This window comes from Vicugna pacos, chromosome 1, assembly GCF_048564905.1.
Source record: "Vicugna pacos chromosome 1, VicPac4, whole genome shotgun sequence".
Lineage (NCBI taxonomy): Eukaryota > Metazoa > Chordata > Mammalia > Artiodactyla > Camelidae > Vicugna > Vicugna pacos.
This window is the reverse complement of record NC_132987.1, coordinates 112,318,132-112,341,035: the sequence shown is the minus strand read 5'-3', so window position 1 is coordinate 112,341,035 and position 22,904 is coordinate 112,318,132. Positions and strand designations below refer to the sequence as shown.

The 22,904-nt window shown below is 41.6% G+C and overlaps 1 long non-coding RNA gene across 2 annotated transcripts in view; it reads left to right on the top strand.

Moving 5' to 3' along the window:
- Positions 1–2,233: 2,233 nt before the first annotated feature.
- Positions 2,234–22,904, top strand: part of LOC140700664 (uncharacterized) — a 47,685-nt gene continuing 27,014 nt past the window's right edge. For both annotated transcript variants that reach the window (XR_012079151.1, XR_012079159.1), the window contains exon 1: positions 2,234–2,457. This is a non-coding gene — a long non-coding RNA (uncharacterized lncRNA). The remainder of the gene's footprint in view (positions 2,458–22,904) is intronic.

Below are 22,904 nucleotides of genomic sequence, written 5' to 3'. Positions count from 1 at the left end.
TCCATCCATGTTGCTGCAAATTCCGTTGCTGCATAATTCTGTTTCATGGCTATTATTCCATTGTGTATATATACCATATCTTCTTTATCCATTCATCTGTTGAAGGACATTTAGGTTGCTTCCATGTCTTGGCTATTGTAAATAGTGCTGCTATGAACATCAGGATGCGTGTGTCTTTTCGGGTCAGAATTTTCTAGGGATGTATATGCAGGATCATATCTATTTTTAGTGTTTTAAGGACCTCCATACTGTTATCCATAGTCTATAGAAAGTCCTGCTAAGAAAAAATCTTTAGTTGATCTAAATGCTGTGCTTAGTGACATAGTTGATTTACCATGTGGTTGAATTATATTTTGGTGTAAGCTCCTGACTTCATCAAGGATCAGTAACAAATAGCTTGAGAACCTAAATTTTAAGTAGCCCTGCTATAGGGGATATAAAACAGATATAATGACTCTTGCTCCTGGGAACTTACATTCTAGTTGAAGAAATATAATACTATATTTTAAAACAAGGACAGCAAAAACTGGATCCCAAGATGATAAGTGTGCAGCTCAGTAAAAAGAATAAAGGAAGTAAAATGACTCCAAACGTTTAATCCAATGCTCTGATTTTTGCAGATCAAGAAACAAAGGCTATTTTAAGCAACTCTTAATAATGCAAAATGCTTCCATGAAACAAAAAATAGAAATGTAGTTTAAAATATGACCAGATGTTAGCCATGATGTGAACATTCACAACACTTATAGGTGAGCATGGATACCACAAGACAACTTTTCTCATCTTTACCTGTAGATTTAATCATATCCAAATTTTGCATGATGATATATGACAATTAGGATGTAAGTGATTTAAAAGTATACTTTTGCAGTCTATACATAATTGCTCTACTTAAAAATTCTAATTTATCTCTTACTAAATAAAACAGTTGCAGATACTTAAGAAAGCACTTTCTGAGTGGCTGTATTTGAAGGGCTTTTAAAGGTAAATAATATACAGCAAGGCTTTCAAACATTCGTTTGTTGATTACAAATAAAATGTTAGGTAGCCTGACGGTCGTCATTTTTTTCAGGGGGGAAATATTATCAACAATAGTAGACTTAACTGAGCCAGACATTGTGCCAAGAGTAGAACTGATAAGAGGTATTGGGTTCAACGTGCCAGATTTCTGAAATAGTCACTTCCTACAGACAAATGAGTTAAATCAGCAGATTGCTATGGCAATAGAAAAAGAAATGAACATATCTTTAGGAACAAAATAAATGATCTGGCAGTACCAATTTATGCTGTCACAGGGAAAGGAGAAAGAAAAAATCTCTACCCCAAGACAAAGTCAACGCTTTTGTGGTTCATGTGCTTCCTGACAAAATATTTGATCTGCTCGGGCACACACGAGAGGGGCACAGCTGGCAAGAGAGAGAGACAGATTCTAACACAGAAATGTTACAACACACTCTTCAAATGTGTTACAGAAAAACCATCTGATTTACAATTCTGGCCGTCATTAGCTCCATCCCTGTCACTGAACTAAGGGAACACACACTAGAACTCACACATCAAAATGAAATTGTAAGGAAACCTAAACAAAATGTAAACAAAAAAAATATATCCTGAAAAAATAGCAAGCCCACTGTCACGGTGAGCAAATGTTGGGTTATTTATCCCAAAATCTGTTGCTTTGTTCAATTGTATTTTGAAATATTTATTAAAAAAATTTTTTTTGGCCCTTTAGATATTCTTTGGAAGAAGTCTATTTAACAATGAACAGAGCAGATGAAGAAGGTTTCGTGGGGATCAAGGTGGAGAGATACACAAGCTTGTTCGTTGTGATGATCTTTACTGATTGGGGATGAACTGTGCATAGATGAATCCTGTGTGTGTGACTGTTTCTTTTTCTTTTTTGGTGCTTTTGAATCCCCTTCAAGATGAGAGGGCATCTGGAGGCCTTTCTCTTCAGACTCTTACAGGTTAATGTAGACACAATGCAGAAACTTGTATGAACTTCACTCTTTTTATGAACTATATTGTGCCCCCTCCAGATTCATGCACTAAAGCCCTCGCCTCTGATGTGACTATACTTGGAGAGGGGGCCTTTGAAGAGGCAATTAAAGTTAAATGAGGTCATTGGGTGTGGTCTTAATCCAATAGGCCAGGTGTCCTTATAAAAAGAGAGAAAGACACCAGGGATGTGCTCACAGGCCATGTGAGGACACAGCAAGACAGTAACCACCGACAATTTAAGGAGGGAGGCCTTGTGAGAAACCAAGCCTGCTGACACCTTGATCTTGGACTTCCAGCCTCCCGAACTGTGAGAAAATAAAGCTCTGTTGTTTAAGCCACTCAGTCTGTGGTGCTTGGCCACAGTAATCCTAGGAGACTGAAATAATTCTAGAGCTGACTACTCAGAGTGTGTTTGTGGACCAGGGCCAGGCTATGAGGTGATGTTAGCAGACCACGGTAAGTAAGTACTAAAATTGAGAGTAAGATTAAGAAACTTAAAAAAAAATTTGATAGATTTGTTTTATGACTCTTGATGCTAATAATATAATCTTGGGGCTATTAGTCTTTTTAAAAATTTCACTTTCTTCACAATTCACTTTTATTCTCTTTTACAAAACTACCACCCTGTGATGGACTGGAAACATCCACCCTTCACCGTACACTCACATGTGGAAGGAAACTGGTTCCCTCACTTCCCCTCTGTTTTGGGTCTGAGACAGCGATTAGATCCTGTAATCTCTGAATTGATGTAGGTCCCAGAAATGAAAGCAAGACTGACTGGCATTTTTCTCACTCAGATTTTCATTGAGCAACAGACCAGAATTTGATGATCATATATCTATATGTCTCTGCTTTATGCTCAAAGTGTGAATAAGATGCTGGTTGGTTTCTTTTGAGGCCAGATATTTTGAGGCTTCTTTTAGTCTCAAAATAGCAACAAAGATAAACTCAACTGAAGAATTCCTTATGGGGTTATTTCAAGCCACAACGAGTGGGAAGCTTTACCAGCGATTGGGTTCAGCTGCATATATCCAAAAAAAAAAAAAATAAACCCCAAATAACAAGAACATATAAGATAAGTGTTATTATCCTCTCATGTAACAAAGAAGTCTTGGTAAACAGTTCATAGCTGGTAGAGCAGTTCAAGGATGTCAAGTTCAATATCTGTAATTTTGGGGCTTTCTCTCACAGTCAGTTGTAATATGACTGTTGCAGCTTCAGCCATGATACCTGCTTTTCAGGCAGGAGAAAAGTGGATGGAAAGCCGGAGGGGTAAACATGATGTGTGCCAACAGATTCTACCCCTACTTACAGATGCTCACTGGAAGCTCCACGTGAGGACTTCTACTTGTCGTTGGCAAGAACAGTTGTCACATCGCTACTTCTATCAACAATTGATGCTGGGAAACGGAGGGGCTTTGCTTCACTTTGTTTTTAGCTGGGCTGGTTGGTTTCTGTGTGTAAAGAAGAGGAGAACAGCAACTGAGAAGGAAGTCAGCACTCCCTGCTGGAGATTAAGAGTGCATTTTCCAATTCAAGAAAGGAAAAGCTTGACTGAGTTGTTAAGGAGAGAAATTCTCCTTACCTGGTTGCCATTAGATAGGGTATTAGATACGGTGATTTGGATCAAAAGAGCAGAGTCAATATAAGTTTCTTCATAGGAACCCAGCCTCAGCAGGAAGAGGTCTGGAAATTCCATATTTTGATTTAAGTTTTTGCCATAATGACCTAGGTGCAGTTTTCTTTATGTGTGTTTTGCGTGTGGTACATAGAGCTTTTGAGTCTGTGAATTAGTGTCTTTCATCAGTACTAGGAAATTATCAAGCATAATTTATTCAAATATTTCTGATATTCATTCTCTCTTCCCTTTCCTCCTCGGACCCCATTTATACATGTTTTATACATGTTTCAGGCCTTTTGACCTTGTTCCATAAAACTATTCCACTCTTAAAGTATTTTCTGTTTTTATTTTTTTCTTCTCTTGCTTCAGTATGGTTATTCTTCTACTGAGCAGTATCTTTCAGTTCATTAATTCTTTCCGCTATTTATCTAATCTCATGTTAACTCTATTTCTTTAGTTATTAAGTTCAGCAAGTGCATTTTTTATTTCTAAAAATTTTTTTTCCTTAATAAGCTTCACTTCTCTGATGAAATTCTTCATCTTGTCATCTAAATTTTTGAACATATCACAGTTATTTTAAAGACATAATGAATGAGCTGTGGGTGTGTTTCTAGTGTCTATTTTATCTCTCTTTTTTACAATCACTTGATTCCTTTTCTTGGCAGGCCTGGAACTATTTGATTGTCATATATTACATGTAAGAAAATTATAGAGGCTTTGGATGATCTTTCTTCTTCAGAGAGAACTTACTTTTCATCCTTCCAATATGCAAGTACAGTAGAAACAGTAATCGTGATCCAAATCAGTCAGCTTGACCCAGGTTGGCTTAACTCTGGTTACCCTCACTCCTAAGGGTGTAGACTTTCAGAGTCATGCAGCCTCGAGCTCCATAGTTTGTCCTTATAGCTGCTTTGAAACAGACAAAGCCCTGTTTAGTTTTTAGGACCCTTAATTCCCAGTTTATGTTGGCGTTTCAGTTTCTTTTTCCATGTAACTGAGAAACTGGCCAACACCTGGAAGAGAAATGTGGCAGAAAATATTATGATCACATTGGTGCCTTTCCTTTCTCTCTAGATCTTGATCCCCCAAGTCTTTGCTGCCTTGCTTGATCTCTCATGATTTAAAGAGCTACTTTTTTAAAAAATATTTTTCATTGATTTATAATCATTTTACAATGTTGTGTCAAATTCCAGTGTAGAGCACAATTTTTCAGTTATACATGAATATATATATATTCATTGTCACATTTTTTTCTCTGTGAGCTACCGTAAGATCTTGTGTATATTTCCCTGTGCTATGCAGTATAATCTTGTTTATCTATCCTACAAGTTTGAAATCCCATCTATCCCTTCCCACCCTCTGCCCTCTTGGCAACCACAAGTTTGTATTCTATGTCTATGAGTCTGTTTCTGTTTTGTATTTATGCTTTGTTTGTTTGTTTTTGTTTTTGTGTTTGTTTTTGTTTTAGATTCCACATATGAGGGATCTCATATGGTATTTTCCTTTCTCTTTCTGGCTAAGTGGCTTACTTCACTTAGAATGACATTTTCCAGGAGCATCCATGTTGCTGCAAATGGTGTTATGTTGTCAGTTTTTATGGCTGAGTAGTATTCCATTGTATAAATATACTAACTCTTCTTTATCCAGTCATCTGTTGATGGACATTTAGGCTGTCTCCATGTCTTGACTATTGTAAATAGTGCTGCTATGAACATTGGGGTGCAGGTGTCATCCTGAAGTAGGGTTCCTTCTGGATATATGCCCAGGAGCCGGTTTCCTGGGTCACATGGTAAGTCTATTCCTAGTCTTTTGAGGAATCTCCATACTGTTTTCCACAGTGGCTGCACCAAACTGCATTCCCACCAGCAGTGTAGGAGGGTTCCCCTTTCTCCACAGCCTTTCCAGCATTTGTCATTTGTGAACTTTTGAATGGTGGCCATTCTGACTGGTCTGAGGTGATACCTCATTGTAGTTTTGATTTGCATTTCTCTGATAATTAGTGATATAGTGATATTTAGCATTTTTCATGTGCCTATTAATCATTTGTATGTCTTCCTTGGAAAATTGCTTGTTTAGGTCTTTTGCCCATTTTTGGATTGGGTTGTTTGGTTGTTTCTTATTAAGTTGTATGAGCTGCTTATATAATTCTGGAGATCAAGCCTTTGTCGGTTTCATTTGCAAAAATTTTCTCCCATTCCATAGGTTGTCTTTTTGTTTTGCTTCTGGTTTCCTTTGCTGTGCAGAAGCTTGTAAGTTTAATTAGGTCCCATTTGTTTATTCGTGCTTTTATTTCTATTGCTTGAGTAGACTGTTCTAGGACAACATTTTTGAGATGTATGTGAGATAATGTTTTGCCTATATTTTCTTCTGGGAGGTTTATTGTATCTTGTCTTATGTTTAAGTTTTTGATCCATTTTGAGTTGATTTTTGTGTATGGTGTAAGGGAGTGTTCTAGTTTCATTGTTTTACATGCTGCTGTCCAGTTTTCCCAACACCATTTGCTGAAGAGACTGTCTTTATTCCATTGTGTATTCTTGCCTCCTTTGTCGAAGATCAGTTGACCAAAAGTTTGTGGGTTCATTTCTGGGCTCTCTATTCTGTTCCATTGGTCTATATGTCTGTTTTTGTACCAATACCATGCTGTCTTGATGACTGTAGCTCTATAGTATTGTCTGAAGTCTGGGAGAGTTATTCCTCCAGCCTCTTTCTTTCTCTTCAGTAATGCTTTGGCAATTCTAGGTCTTTGATGGTTCCATATAAATTTTATTATGATTTGTTCTAGTTCTGTGAAATATGTCCTGGGTAATTGGATAGGGATTGCATTAAATCTATAGATTGCCTTGGGCAGTGTGACCATTTTAACAAAATTGATTCTTCCAATCCAAGAGCATGGGATATCTTTCCATTTTTTAAAGTTTTCTTTAATTTCCTTCATCAATGGTTTATAGTTTTCTGTGTATAATTCTTTCGCCTCCTTGGTTAGATTTATTCCTAGGTATTTTATTACTTTGGGTGCTATTTTAAAGGGGATTGTTTCTTTGCTTTCTTTTTCTGTTGATTCATCGTTAGTGTAAGGAAATGCCACTGATTTTTGAACGTTAATCTTGTAATCTGCTACCTTGCTGAATTCTTCGATCAGCTCTGGTAGTTTTTGTGTGGACATTTTAGGATTTTCTATATATAGTAACATGTCATCGGCATATAGTGACACTTTCACCTCTTCTTTTCCAATTTGGATCCCTTTTATTTCTCTCTCTTGCCTGATTGCTGTGGCTAGGACTTCCAGGACTACGTTGAATAGGAGTGGTGATAGTGGGCATCCTTGTCTTGTCCCAGATTTTAGTGGGAAGCTTTTGAGTTTTTCACTGTTGAGTACTACACTGGCTGTAGGTTTGTCATATATAGCTTTTATGATGTTGAAATATGTTCTTTCTATACCCACTTTGGTGAGAGTTTAACATAAATCGGTGTTGATAAAGAGCTACTTTAAACAAAAAATTCAGCTTTTGTAGTTTCTACAAGGAGAAGATGGTGTAACGCAAGCTATGCCATCAGAGATACAAGTTGAAGTTTCACAATTTCATTTAGCTTTTTCTGTGGTAAATGTCCTCTGAATAACTCAATTGCAGAAAACATTTCAAAGCACCTTGAAGGTGCACAGAAGTCCCTCTCACCAGGCTTAAGATGGAGAAAGCCACACCCTATAGTGCTCTCCCCATGGTGGGGGAGGGTACTCAACTAAGTGTGGTAAGCAGCTCTTGGCAAAGAAGTCTTTCTTCTAAATTGTCACTCTCTTTAACATTTTCAGTTCTTGAAATTGGTCTTGGAACAGGTGTTCAATTCTTATTGTAAATTTCCTTTGTGGACATCTGAGTCTCACTGTTATAAGAATTGTTCAGTGGTGCCCAAGTCAATATGGAGAGTACAGAAACCCCATTCTAATTGCCTGTTGCAACTAACCTGAAAACATTCACTTCTACCTGGGACTAAAATAAAAATGAGGATTAAACATTAAGAAAAATTGTTTCTCCTTTTGAAGTACATGAACCCATGTTCCTAGGGCCTCAAACTCAGCCTACTCTTTTGAGGAATGGTAGTTCAGTAACATTATTGATTAAATAGATTTTTCTGGACCTGCCTAGGAGTCTGACTTTTATTCATAATATTTTTTTACTATGGGAAAATGCTTCATAATACAGCCAATTTATAAATACAATCCAGAACATAGTCCAAGTGAAAGGTGTGGGTTACCTTTGTTAAACCTATTAATTCAGAAAGCTTTAAATTTGGAAAAGGGAATTGGACCTCTTTGGAGAAAATTGTGCTTTTTTTGAAGTCATTTTTTCCTTTTTTACAGTCACTCAGATAAGGAATTTGGGAGCACTGCCTTCCTTTAGCTGCACCTATATAAGTGACGTAAAAAGAAAAGAAAAGTGCCTTTTAAAAATGTGTTTCCTGCAGACTTCTGGAGCTGATACAAAGAAACAGAAAATATCTTCTGATAGTATGATGGTTAATTTTATGTGTCAACTTGACTGATTACAGGGTGTCTAGATTACTTTTGTCTGTGAGGGTGTTTCCAGATGAAATCAGCATTTGGATCAGTGGACTCAGTAGGGCAAATGGCCCTTCCTGACGTGGGGGAGCATTATGCAATCCACTGAGGGTCTGCATAGAAAAAAATGTGGAGGGAGGAGGAATTTGTCCCTTTTTTCCTGCCTCACTGCTTGAGCTGGGACATCTCATCTCATCTTCACCTGCCCTCAGACTGGGATTGATACCAAAGGCTCCCCTGGTTCTCAGGTCTTCAGATTTGGCTTTCCTGGTTCTCCTGCTTGTAAATGGCAGATGGTGAGATTTCTCAGCCTCATAATCACCTGAGCCAATTCCTTATAATAAACTCCTTGCCTCTCTCTCTCTATGTATGTATGTCATCTAACTTTATGTATAAAGCTCTCCCTATATAAAGTTGTATGTTCATATATATCTATGCAAAAGAACCCATTGGTTTTGTTTCTCTGGAGAACCCAGACTAAGGTGCTGTGCAGGCCAGTGGTTTTGAGTTTGACCACATACACAGTCATGGCTGAAACCCAGAAGTCATCTGGGAAGCATCAGACTTCCTCGGGCTTCTGGGTTCTGATGTGACCGGCTGCATAGATGAGCGAGTCCTGAAACTACACTCACTTTTTAAAGACAGTTTATGCTGATGCTATTTGAGTCCAGTGGGAGCTGTTGTTGTAGCCATGTCAGGCTGATGCAAGATCACTTTGCCGCATGCCTGGATATGGAGGAAAGGGGCAAATCAGAGCCGATTATATGTATAAACAGCTGGCCAGGGCTGCTGTCCCAGAGACGCGTATTGTCTCACAGTTCTGGAGGCTAGAAGTCTAAGATCCAGGTGTTAGTAGCGTTGGTTCCTTTGGAAGTCAGTACGGGAGACTCTGTTCCAGGCCTCTCTTCCAGGTTCTCGTGGTTTCTTGGCCACCTGTGGTTTTCCTTGGCTTGTAGGTGCATCACCTGACCGCTGCTTCCATCTTCTCGTGGCCTTCTCCCTGTGTGTGTGTGTGTGTGTCTGTGTTCTAATCTCCCCTTTTCTAAGGACACCAGCCACACTGGATTAGGGGTCCACCCTACTCCAGTATGACCTCCTCCCAACTAATTACATCTGCAATGATCCTGCCACCAAGTCAGGTCACGTTCTGAGATATCGGGGAATAGGAGGTTAATGTGTGAACTTGGGGGGCACATAATTCAGCCTATAACACTTTTGCTCACTTGAGAGTCTCAGATACTCTGTCCCTAACCTCCAGCGCCTCATCAGTGAGAGTGAAGACTCTGATACAGCACTTCACTTCAGTAGCTATTATGAGTCACTCAAGGATGAGAGGTTAGTTAACAGGCTTTTCTGGTAACAGGAGGGTTAATCTATTATGCAGTGACACGATCTTGAAGGCCACAGTTTCCTGGAATGGGGGACCCGCTGCTGGAACCCTTTATCAGGTGTGCACAATTGTGTTGATTGATCTCCTGTTTTTAGAAACCAGCATTTTACAGCCATTCATTTCAATCTGGTAATCAGGCTGATTAAACCTTGACAAGCACAAAGAAGGGAAAAATGAAATAATAACGCTTCTGCTAAATTTTAACTGGAGACGAAAGCTGACAGCCCTAAGAGTGAGAAATGACGGGTATTTAAAAAAATAAAATTTGAAAAAAGCAATGGGCATCTGGAGGGTATTTGTTAAGATAATTTGTGATAATTCTTTGAATCTCAAATCATCGCTGATTTTTTTAGCTTGATTAACGTGACTAAAGTGCCTTATAGTAACACATGAGGTGTTGGTTTTGATTGTTTTTCTACTTTTTTGAGTTTCAGTGCCTCACCTCTGAGTTTAGATGACTTTCTCATCACTTCACTCTCCTCTGGTGGCTCTCAAATGGGGACACTTTGGCCCCCAGGGGATATTTGGCACTGTCTGGAGACATTTTTGCTTGTCACAACTTGGGCAGGGAATGCTACCGGGTCCTCTGGGTGCAGGCCAGAGACGCTGCTCACTCCCCCACCACGCACAGAGCGCCACCCACAGCAGGGAATTATCCGGCTCAAAGTAACAGTGATGCTGAGGGTGGGAAATCACGAATTTTTCCCACATGGTTCTAGACTGGGGAGTCCCCATTCTGCTATTTAACTGTTCAAACTGTAACCCAGATGTCACCCAAGATTCACTCTGTGCTTGAAGAGAAGATAACATTATATTTGGGTCAAGCCAGTCTTCCGAGGGAGATCCAATGTCCTCCTCAAGATTTTTGCAAATGACAAGGAGCTCCCGTGCTCAAGGTCACTCAGGCTTGGCCTTCTGCTCCCAGGAAATTCACACAGTTTAACCCCATCTTCCTTCCTAATGGTATTCTCTCTCCGCTCACCTTCAAACCAGCTGTAGAACTTGACCTCCCTGCCTTTATATGTTCACAAAATCCTTCTCAAATGAGGCATCAGTGTAAGACTCTGCTGATGGTTTCTTTTCGGGGGTGAGATAGATTTTGTGAGAGGGTATTATTTTTCAGAGTTACAAAGTAACAGAGGACAGGCTATTAAAATTTCTTTAGTCATCCCTGCGTGTGGCTTTGCTGTCTTTGTTGTCTCCTACAATTCTGTTCGGCAGTTTTACAGGCCCTCAACCCTCAGGCACCCCAGTGAAACCCAATTCCTCAGTGCTTGATTGTGCATGGTTATTTAGAATTCCAGGTCCAGCTTGCTCCAAGCCTCCCTTTGTGTAACTGGGACTCATGACTGAGCTCCACCCTGCTGTGGACCATCCCCTCCAGGTCCCGCGTTAACTCACACAAAGATCAGATGAAGTTCTGATGTTCTGATTTCCTCCTTTCCTGCTCCTCAAACCAGTCCCTAGAGGAGAATATAGAGAATCATGTTCCCATTCAAAGGATGCTGTAGCCCCGCTTCTCCAGACTCCTCTTAGAAATCGGACTTGACTTTTCCACCGTTTCTCTGTTTTTCCCTTGTTTGCAAAACTGTTTGACCCTGGTCACATCACTCAATTTAGAAGCAGAGAAAGTGGAGCCTAAAGGAATCCTGGAGCACATCTGCTTTAAAGCTTTCATTTTAGAATGAAGAGAATTGTTCAGGATTAACCCAAGGTTAATTAAGGGTATTCGGCACCTGAATCCAGGCGCCCATTTCCTGGCATTCTCAACACCAATGACTGAGATGAAAAGACCTAAATCCTAGTTCTTAAGGAAATCTCTTTATTGAGCCTCAGTCTCCTTGTCAAAAAAATAGAAGGGTTAAACGAGATGGTCTCTAAGGTTCTTTTCAATGCAAGCAATCGTGTAATTATCAAATGTTGCTTGGAGACTCTCTGAACACTCCTAAATTAACAAAAACACTTTTCCAACCACATTGGAAAAGCTTCACTTTTTCACCCATGTGACATTTTAAAAGAGACATAGCAGTATAATGGGTAAGAGCACAGACACCAAACCTAGAATGTCTGGGCGAGAATCCAGGCTCAGCCTCTTACTAGATAGACTGTGTGATCTTGGGCAAGCCACTCAACCTCTCTGTTCTCTTGTTTCATCCCCTTTAAAAAGGGGGATTATAATCATAACACCTATTCTAAAATAGTTTTGGGGAGTAAATGAGTTCATAAAAGCGCTTAAAACAGTAACCGGCATATTGTAAGTACTGTGTTAAGTGCTGGTGCTTTTCATTTCTGATACCTGCAATTAGTCGGCTGTGGATCATGAAATAAAATAATTAGCTTAGACTAGGAAGATTACAGGGATACGCTCTCTATCTTACATCCACTTTTTCCCTCTGCATTTTAAGAACCAAAAACAAATTGAGCCAATGCATAAGAGAATCTCACAGTATTATCTTTAGGCTCTTAGGAGAAATTTTAAATCATACTCACACTTGAGATAACAAATTCTTCATGTCATGAGAACATATCAGCTACTGAGGGTGGGCTGAGAACATCAAGACTGTGCCATATAAGCACTTTGCCTTGCGCTGCCGGGTGAAGTTCTTTGCAATATACTACAGACAATTTATATTTTCTGCAAAAATTCAGAGGAAGGCCAAATGCTTGCAAATGGGGCTTGATAGCATTGGGGTTTTTTTTTTTGAATGTAATTTTTCTCATCTTTGCAGTCAGAAGGGATGTGTTTGGCCCTAGGAACCCCACCTGTATTGAAGTTAAATTATTTTTAATTAGCCTCAAATTATTTTCCTGGGAGGTCTTAGATTTTAGGATTCCTCCTCTCTATTTGGGAGCATCCAGTCAGAGCTACAGATCCAACCTTGGACAAGAGTTTATCCCAAAGTCATTTGGTCTTAGAACGTTTGCCAAATGAGATGCAAAGGTATTCACAGCTTGAGGAAGGTTCTGGAACAGAAGTCCCCCAGCAAGAGCCCTGCCTGATCCAACACCTGGTGAGGGTGTTCGTCAGATATGACGACAGAGGTGCCCGTGTCTTCCCTTCTTCCTTCTGCCTCTTGGATTTGAGACCTGAGAGGGGCAGCTGTGGGGAGGGGAACGCTTACCATCAGCAACTCAGCCTCTGCCAGCAAATCAGAGGGTGAGAGTGCAGGCACAGTGGATGACAGGTGCAGAGTCACCAGGCGGGCAAGAAAGGAGGGTTTCAGGTCTTCTTTGGGGCCCTTGTTGACAAGGAAGGACAGCCAAGTCACAAGGCATCACCTGTTATGCTGAGACAATTTATCCATAAATCAGTCTCCGATGCGGGTGGGGTATCAGGTAGGAAAACATGCCAGGCCACAGGGGCTGCTCATTGCTGTGCCAAGTATGAATCTGTGGCTTGAAAAGAAAAATCAAAGGAGGCAGAGAAATGTCAGAGCAAGAACAAGGTGGCTCAGAAAGAGGTCCAGGTGTCCAAATTCTTCTGAGGACTCCTTTTTCAAACGTTCTCTTTGGTGTGTTAACTTGTAGAGCGCCTGTCTTTCTTTTGTAGGCTAATGGTTTCATCTCCCGGTAGATCAATGTTCCATGGGGGGCTTAGAGGCTGCACATCCTTGGGCCCCTTTCCCCTCAATGCTCACATTCTCTCTAGCTTGGACCGTGAACTTGATCTGGGACCCTCTTTTGCAGTGGCATTCAGGGGTCATTGTGATTCTGTAGAAATGTCGCCAAGTCCCAAAAGGTAATCCGCTGGCCTAGAGTGACCCACCCAGGAACCTCCCAGAAAGAAATTGCTTTCCTAAACTTCGATTCTATGAGAGTTTCCAAGGCTTTCCTGCGGAGACTGGTCTTGGGCAGAGGCATCAGGAATCAGACTCAAAATAAGGGAGAGCCATGAAACAATGCAACGTACAAGGCCTGCCGGAAATGGAAACCCGAGGCAGAAGAAAAGGAAGCCAAGCAGGGCAGGAAACTGATTTGAAGACTCGAAGGAGGTTACTGGGTGAAGGAACTTGAAGGATCCAGGCATTTCTGGACCTCTTGATTCTCCAGCAGATATGCAGACAGAAGTCGTGTCCCACTCCCTGGGTCCCCTGACTGATGGGCATGATGATAATAGATTCCTTCCCTTCTGGAGAATATGGCACCCAACTCTCCTTGACTCCACCCCTGCCTCCCCGACAACTCACTACGCTCCAGTCCCTCCAACTCCGTGGAGACTTCCAGGTGGTCCGTCACCACTCTGAGGCACCCGCCACGCCCAGCTGCCCCTTGCACTGTGCCTGGCATAAAGTAGCACTATTTGCTTGTTACATAAAATAAAAACAACGTTCTTTCGACTGCCCCTGAAAATTGAGATCTAAACCAGCTTAACTAATAACAGAGCAATTCACTTTAAAATCCACATTTTCTTCGAAACTCTGCAATATTTTTAAGGGGCAAGGAAGAAAGAAAAGATGAAAAACCTTTTGAATGCCTGATATGGTGTATAGTGCTTTGCACACATTATTTCACTTAATCCTAAACTTAACACCTGGTAATTATTTGCCCCATTTTATAAATCAGAAACAGAAACACAAGTAAGTCATGGAGTTCCATTTCCAGCTTAACTCCTGCTGACTCCAAAGACGGAGCTTCGCCATTTCCTCACACCGTCTTGTACCATGAAGAGCTTTCAGTGTATGATTTATTAAATCCCCAATTAGACTCTGCTCAGTAATTGGGCAGATCCTAGTTTCTGTTTTGTAAGACCTGGTTTTAAGCATAAGAAACTTAGTATGTGTGCACAATATATAAAAAAGATAAATGCATCTACTGAAATGCATGCCTAAAATCACAAAGTGAGGGCACTTCCTAAATGAAATTCGGGGGAGGGCGTAGCTCAAGCGGTAGAGCACATGCTTAGCATGCACCAGGTCCCGGGTTCAATCCCCAGTACCTCCTCCAGAAAAAATAAATAAATACACCTAAATGAAATTCTTTTTCTCTCTCTTTTTTTTTAAGTTTTCTCTAAGTTACAAGTAGAGGAAAAGGGAGGGTCTTAGTGGTAGACCATTCCACTGAGAAGAGTGATTTGTCTTCATTAGTATTCTAATTTTGAGTATGCAAATTGTATGCACTTTTCCTTTCTCTTATTTAGACCAGTGGCAAATTATAATTCACTCCCACTGAGGGAACGCCATTGAAAATGAAAAAAGACTAATCTTTAAAATTAGCCGGACTTCCTTTGATTTGGGTGGGAGTGTAGGAGCCTGCCTGAATGTGTGGGCTCAGCTAAAGGACTTTTCAAAGTTTTTTCTAGTCTAGGAGCCATTTAATTATTTTGGTTTTTTTCTGATTTTTTCCCCCTCCTATTTTAATATTTCTAAAACTAGGAAACACTTCACTATTGATACAGATGTTTAAAGTTTTGTTGTTTTGTTTTAAAAATTTTTTTATTTATCTATTATTTTATTATTATTTATTTTGGTAAGGGGAGGTAACTAGGTTTATTTATTTTTAGAAGAGGTGCTGCTGATTAAACCAGGACCTTGTGCATGCTAAGCACATGCTCTACCACTTGAGCTATACCCTCCCCCAGTATTTCTTTATTTTATCTCATATTTTGGGTTGTGTCTCACAACTGATGGTATGTTTGAATTGAGTGGATCTAGGAATCTTTGCCAGGAAGAGCTCTTCTTATTCCCTTTAACTCTCTCCCCCATAAGAAATGGGGAGCTGACTTGAGTCCAAGCTACTCTGACAATATTTCCTTCTAAATTTTCTCCTGGTTTGGTAACGTCACAACCCTCTATCATCTGTCAGTTCCATATCCATAAAATATGGTGATAACTTGCTGTTCCTTACATTTTGGGATACTTTTCCTTTGTTTACTTATGTAGGATTTATATAATTTGGAATCTTCTGAAGCATGAAGAATCCAAATGCCAGGATCTAGAGGTGAGCCACACAGCATCTGGGAGCTCTCAAAGACCAGACAGGTGGCCCCAAGCACGAACATCTCCAAATGAGTGCTAGCCTGACTCCCGCTGGTGGTCATAGAGGCTAAATCGGGAGGCTGAAAGTTGTGATGGGATACGGGTTTTTCTTTGTATCCTCCTGATGCGAGCCTGGCTGAGCTCCTTCACCTGAGAGCTATGCCAAGCTTGGTCTTACCCCAGCTCCCTGAGAGGGACTTTGTGACAACCATAGACTCCTTCCATTTCTATGACCAAGACTGATCTTTGCTTCCTTGTGTGGCTACAGAACCCCAAAGGGTTGAGGGATCCTGGTAATGTCTTCATGACGCTTACATGTGATAGGTTTATTTATCCCTTATCTTTTCTTCCTATCATCACTGCCCTGTTTTTGCAGTGTCCTATTTGAATGCTCTTACACTGTGCCTGATTAGCGGAGCTGCTATGTATTCAATATAGTTTACTTTTTACCATGTCTGGTAGGATACACCCTCTACCTGGTCAACATCTCCAACTACCAAGAATTTAAGCAATGCCATTTACAATATAGCTGTACACAGATTGACAGCATGTTGACGATGACATTGGCTGTGGCCAGGACTTTCAGCTACAGGCCTGTAAAGGTAGTAAGTACTTCCAAAGTTTAAGGGGAATGCCTGAAAATGGCTAAGGCCCCTTCCATAGCTCTACTGTTAGTGAATTGGTTGAGTGGATCTGCTCTGGGGTCCTAGCCCAAGCCGAGCGCCCCATCTCAGCCACGGAGGTTCCTGTTCCGATTGGATTCACGCAACCAGTAATGAAACGGATGGAAAGACTAGAACAGCACAAGCTTTATTCAATGGCCGAAGAATGGGGAAGTGGGAACCTAGTTTGCAAATCAACTTCTCAACCCAGTTTGGGTGGAGACACCAAATATATAGGAAGGTCAAGATTAAAACGAGGGAACTGGAGAGGGAAGACTATTCATGAATTATCTGAGAACTAGGGGGTGGTTTGGACCCAGAACTGATACAACACTCCTTTTCAGTCCTTGGATGGGCTTTCCAGGTTGTTGTCATGGCAACTGTCAACTGTCATGGTGCCAGTGGGTGTGTCATTTAGCATGCTAATATATTACAATGAGCTTATAATGAGGCTCAAGGTTTACTGGAAGTCAAGTCTTCTACCATCCTGGGCCTAGTTGATTCTAACCAGTTCTTGTGTTTGTTTCTGCTTGCACCTTCCTCCTGAAACCTGGATAAGAGTAATTGGTTTCTATTCGAGTGAGGGGCAGGGGTATGATTCTATGGCAATGGCCTTGGTAACACTACCAAAAGACAACGGATTATTCTGCTACTCCCACACTCTATGTAAAAAGAAGACAAGAAATTTCAGGAGAGTTCATTCAAGGGGAGAGTTATAGCAGGGGGTTTCATGGATACTGACCTAGCAGAGAGACTTAGGGAGGGAGGCAGCGCTCCCCATAGCACAGCGAATGAGGACCAGGGCTTCAAGGTAAACTCTCAGAGTCCGAGTATACCCCCTAGAGGGGAGGCCGCCTGCCTGGCTGGAGACTTGCTTGGCTGAGGAAATTCACAGGTCCTTCCTAGCGCAGGGGTGGTGAGAGTGAGATCCTTCTTGGGAGAACCTGACAGTGTTCCCTAGAGTTTGGACATATCCAGGAATGTATGAGCTTATACCTCTTGCCTTTATAACTGTGCAGGGAGAAGGCTGATAGGAGCAGTCTGTGATGTCTGGAAGGCTAGAGAAGGCAGTGGGGAAGTCTACACTCACACCTTTTCATATGGTATAAATGTGAACACTTCCATGGGCCAAATGGAATCATGGGCGGTAACCTGGTAAAGAAATGTCTCAAAGGTACAAGGCACAAGAGTTTTTTGGTGGTCAGGGAATTCCAGCAGTAGCAGTTGTGTGGATGGACCACCGGTACAGGAGTAGGGGTTGCAGCTGTGGCCAAAATCATCAGGAGAGCAGATCACTCCCAGGGCAGAGTTTCCCATGGGCTTTGGGAAACCCTTCCATGGACCCCAAGCAAGAGCCCAAGGGGAAACGCACCAGCACCCTGGATGACAGACTTGCATCTCTTTTACTGCTTCCACCTGCTCGAATCTGGAGGAAGAGGGAGCGGGATGGGGAGGGAGGAAGAGGAGTGTGGACGGTGCATGGCCCCAGGGCCTCAAGGGCCAGGCTTGTGCTGTGAAATAGACCTGAGATCGAAGCTTACAGTAAATGAGTGAGTCAGGTCTGCTGGGATCATTTTATAAGGAGGCTCCTCTAAGTACTGAAACTGACCAAAGAGCTCCATTTATCTGTCTGACATGCCGTCAAGAAGTGGGAACAGAGCTTGGGCGAGGCAAGTTGGAAGTAAGTGACTGGAGGAAAACAAAGCCTATTCCTGATGCAATCTCAGCTGCTCAGAAAGCTGGTTACTCAGCTTTGGTCACACGTGAAGATGTTTGGGAGAAGCTGCCAACATGCATTGCATTGCTTTCCTGGGTGGTACCCACTGTTAAGGGCTTGGAGGGCTGGGTTTTAATTCAAGGGCTCCTTTCTTTCACTGGTAGGACATTATTAAGCTTTCTTAGAGTGAAGAATAGAATTATGAAATAATTAAGAAATTATTATAAAATAAAATAAAGATTGTAATAATAACAGCTAATAATTGACAATATCAGGAGGAGACATATTTGGCGTCTGCAGTGGGGTGGAGAAGGGGACAGATTCTACCAGCGTCTGGTGAGTAGAGGCCAGGGATGCTGTTTAACATCCTGCAATGCCCAGGAGCATCCCCTCAATAAAATGCCAGGGGTGCTGAGGCTGAGAAAGCCCGGGTTAGGCCCTCAACCCATTGTCACAGGAATGTAGCAATCTACAGATCTTAAAACGACCTTTTAAATTTTAGCATGGTTTTAGGTTAACAGAAAAGTTACAAATACAGTGCAGGGAGTTCCCATATACCCTGCACCCAGTATCTGTCTCTTGTGTTAGAATGGTACGTTTGCCACAACTGATGAATCCATATTGATCCTTTGTTATTAACCAGTGTCCGTGCTTTCTTCAGATTCCCTTAGTTTCCACCAATGTCTCTTCTCTCCTCCAGGATCCCCATGTTACATTTAGTTGTCATGTCTCCTTAAGCCGCTTAGACGATGCCAGTTTTTCAGGCTTTTCTTGGTTTTGATGGCGTTGACGACTTTGAGGAGTGCTGGTCAGGTGTTTTGTAGAGTGTCTTTTAGTTTAGGTTTGTCTGATGCTTTTCCCATGACACGTTATGGGCCTTTGGAAGGGAGAACACAGAGGTAAAAAAATGTTTTTCTCATATTTGCATATCAGAAGTATGTGCTATTAACATGACTTGTCACCGTAGACGTTAACCTCATCACCTGGCTGAGCTAGCATTTGTTGGCAAAGTTACTCTCTCTCCACTCCCTTCTGTACTGTACTCTTTGGTTAGAATTAACTACATGCAGCCTACACGTGAGGAGAGGGTAATTATGCTCCATCTTCTTGCTGAGGGAGTAGCTATGTATTTGGATTTTTAAGCCCTAGAGATTGGCTTATCAATCATTTGTTTATATCAGTCTAGAGGATCGAACTGTGACCCCTCAAAAGATATGTCTACATTCCAGCCCTTGCAACCTGTGAGTGGCACCTTATTTGGGAAAAGCGTCTCTGCAGATGTAATTAAATAAGGATCTCGAGATGAGATCTTCCTGGATTATCTGGATGGGTCCTAAATCCAAGGACAAGTGTTCTTATAAGAGAGAGAAGAGAAGACAACAGAGGGGAAGGTCATGTGAGGATGAGGCTGAGTGATGGAGCCAAGATCAAGGACGGTCCAGAGCCACCAGAAGCTAAAAGAGGCAAAGAAAAGATTCTCCCAAATCTCCCATCGTGGAATATTGCCCTGCTGATACCTTGACCTCAGACTTCTGGTCTTCAGAACTTTAGAAATTTCTGTTGTTTTAAGCCACCCACCTTCTGGTCATTTGTGATCACAGCCTTAGGAAACGGACACAATCAGTACGGGCCACGGATATTTATGTTCTTTATATACGGGCTTTTTGTATATAATCCCATGCAATGTTATTTTTATATATGAGCGTATTTTTATAATCCAGTAGCACATTATTCATTTCATTGCTTAAATTGTTCCAGCTCTGGCCACTGGGGGTTCTTTCAGTTGACAGCAGTCGTTTTCCCCAGGCATCCCTACCTCCCACCCTGGCTGTTTGTTGCAGGACCTTTGAACACCCTTCTCTGAGACCCAGGGCCTGACTCTGCTTGGCAGAGCCTCTGAGTCACTTCTTCCTGGAGCCAGACCCCCTCCAAATCCTATACCAGAAAGTGACCTTTAGTGCTTCATCACACTTAATCAGTCTGGCACCCATCAGTACACCCAGGAGTTTAAGCTCTGCTTTCCAGAAGGCTTGCCAGTAGAGAAAAGAATTAAGCAAGAATGTTGGCACTGTGCAGGGTTTTCTATGCCCCTCATTTTCTTTTTACTTGTTTTAGTGATATCTGTGCATTGCATTCATGAGAGGAGACAGAAGCAGAAACATCCTTCCAGACGGCTTCAAAGTTGGCCTCCTTAACTGATCCATTTTCACTAGGAGGTAAAGTCAAGTCTTCTGCTGGCAAATTCGAAATTCCAGATACTTTACGATTCGCCAGGGTGTCTTTAGCTCACCGAAATGAAAGCCAGCATCTTAGCTTCCCAGAGGAACCTGAAGACTTGAGGATTACAAAGGCCGTTGCTCTCCAGATGCAATATGAAGAAATGAAAACTCTTTTTTCATAATTGGAGACTTTCTCTGTCAGCCGGAGAGGACTCGCTAGCGAGTCGCTACATATCTTGCAGAATGATTGTCTTTCTCTCCTTCACGGCAGACCAATCTGCTCTGAGAACTACAGTGATGAAAAGAGTGGGGATGATTGAGGGAGGATGAGAAAACTCAGTTTCTGCTCCAGCAGACCTGCACGCCCTTCAGATTTCCCGTGTTCGTAAAGGCTCCTTGAAGCTGAGTTGTCACCTTTGGTCACTTCATTTTTTCCCCTCCTCCCTCTCTTTTCTTCCTCCTCCTTCACTCTTCCCCTGCCCCATCCAAACACCAGGTACAGCCCATCTTTTCTTCTTTAAGTCTCGTATGTCTACCTGGTAACTTTGCTTCCCCCAGCCATCATCCTCGTTCAGACTCTCATCCCTTTATTTCTGGAATATTGCAAGACTTTGAACTTAATTACCCATCTTCAGCCTCTCCGCCGTGTTCCCTGATGGGCACTAGCGAAAAACACCGTCCTAGACCCAACTCTGTGCCTTGTCATTCCTCACATCATTATTCTTTAATGCTTCCTCAATATCCAAACAAGAGGGGCCACACTCTTCAGTGCTACTTTTAAGCTCTCTCAGGTCCCGAGGTTAGCACGGCTGTCCGGCCGTAATTCCCGTAACTCAAAACTGCCATGAAACTTTTGAGCTTGCTGAGCTGGTTCTTAGCTCTGGACAGATGCATATTCCTGCCTATGATACTTTTCTCCCATTCTTCCCTTTGTCTCAAATGCCCTTTCTTCTTCTTTCCACTATGTAATCCATAATTTAATCCCCTGCCCTAAACATGAGCTCCTCTCTGAAGGTTCTACGTGCTATCCCAGCTTCAAGTGATGGCTTCCAGCTTTTAAATTCGTCTGTTTTCATCAGCCAATCCAATACTTTCCAAACTGAGTTCTGCAGAAGCGGGCTATGGCGGTGCTTTTCAAACTTTGGCATGCCTCAGAATTACCTGGAAGGCTTGTTAAACAGAGATTGCCAGCCCCACTTCCCCACGCCACCAGCCCAGCTGCCAGAACGTCTGAATCAGGAGCTCTGTGGTGGTGCAGAACAGGCACAACTCTAATGAGATCCAGGTGCTTTGTTTTTCAAAGATTTTTAAAAAAATTGAAGTATAGTCAGTTTACAATGTTGTGTCAATTTCTAGTGTGCAACATAATGTTTCAGTCATGCATATGCATACATACATTCATGTTCATATTCTTTTTCATTGTGGGTTACTACAAGATATTGGATATAGTTACTTGTTGTTCATCTATTTTATATATAGTAGTTAGTATCTGTATATCTCCAACTCCCATTTTATCCCTTCCCACCCTCTCCCCATAGGTTTGTTTTCTATGTTTGTGAGTCTGTTTCTGTTAATAAATAAGTACATTTGTCTTTTTTTTTTTAAGATTCCACATATAAGTGATATCATATGGTATTTTTCTATCTCTTTCTGGCTTACTTCACTTAGAATGACAATCTCCAGGTCTATCCATGTTGCTGCAAATGGTGTTATTTCATTCTTTTTTATGGCTGAGTAGTATTCTATTATATAAATATACAACAGCTTCCTAACCAGTCATCTGTCAATGAACATTTAGATTGTTTACAAATCTTGGCTATTGTAAATAGTGCTGCTATGAACATTGGGGTGCCTGCATCTTTTAAAATTAAAGTTCCCTCTAGATACATGCCCAAAAGTGGGATTGCTGGATCAGATGGTAAGTCTATTTTTAGTTTTTTGAGGAATCTCCATACTGTTTTCCATAACAGCTTCACCAACATTTCCACCAACAGTATAGGAGGGTTCCCTTTTTGCCGCACCCTCTCCAGCATTTATTGTTTGTAGACTCTTGAATGATGGTGATACCTCATTGTAGTTTTGATTTCCATTTCTCTGATAATAAGTGATATTGAGCATTTTTTTTCACCTATTAAGATCCAGGTGCCTTGGATGCTGTTGGTCTGGGGACTACACTTAGAGAACCACTGTGATTCCTAAGGCTTTGCAACGTTCATGTTCATCAGCACCTTCTGGGATGCTGGTAAAAAGGTAGATTCAGGGCACACACCTTTGTGGTCTGATGAGGTGGGTCTGGGTGGGTTTGATTTTTTAAAAAAATCAAGCCCAGGTTAATTGTGGCTCAGGTGGTCCTCATGTCTGCCTGAGAAGTTTTGCTCTGGAAAATGCAGGCGTTTTCATTTCTGAGAATAGTGTCAATCCCTTTTGGCTCTTGTCACTTCGCATCCTGTGGCCCTTGTCTCTGAGTTTCTGCCCCACTGTTCCAGCTGGAGTGAGGCTTTTGGGAGAAGTTTCTTTCCATTCTCAGCCTCTGGCACAGTTATTCCTGTGAGGGAGAATACTCAGAACAAATATTGTGGATATCACCCTGTTAGAAAAAGATAGTTCTTGGGAATTTTTAATTCCTGTGAATTCCTTTGATACACTGCGAAAGTGAGTACTGAATTGTGCGGCTGGGAGGGCTTGGGCTGGGCTCTGTGAAAAGGACTCAGGCCATTTTGAATTTCCTGGGTCTGCCTCCACTTTCCTCCCTGTAGGCATCTGA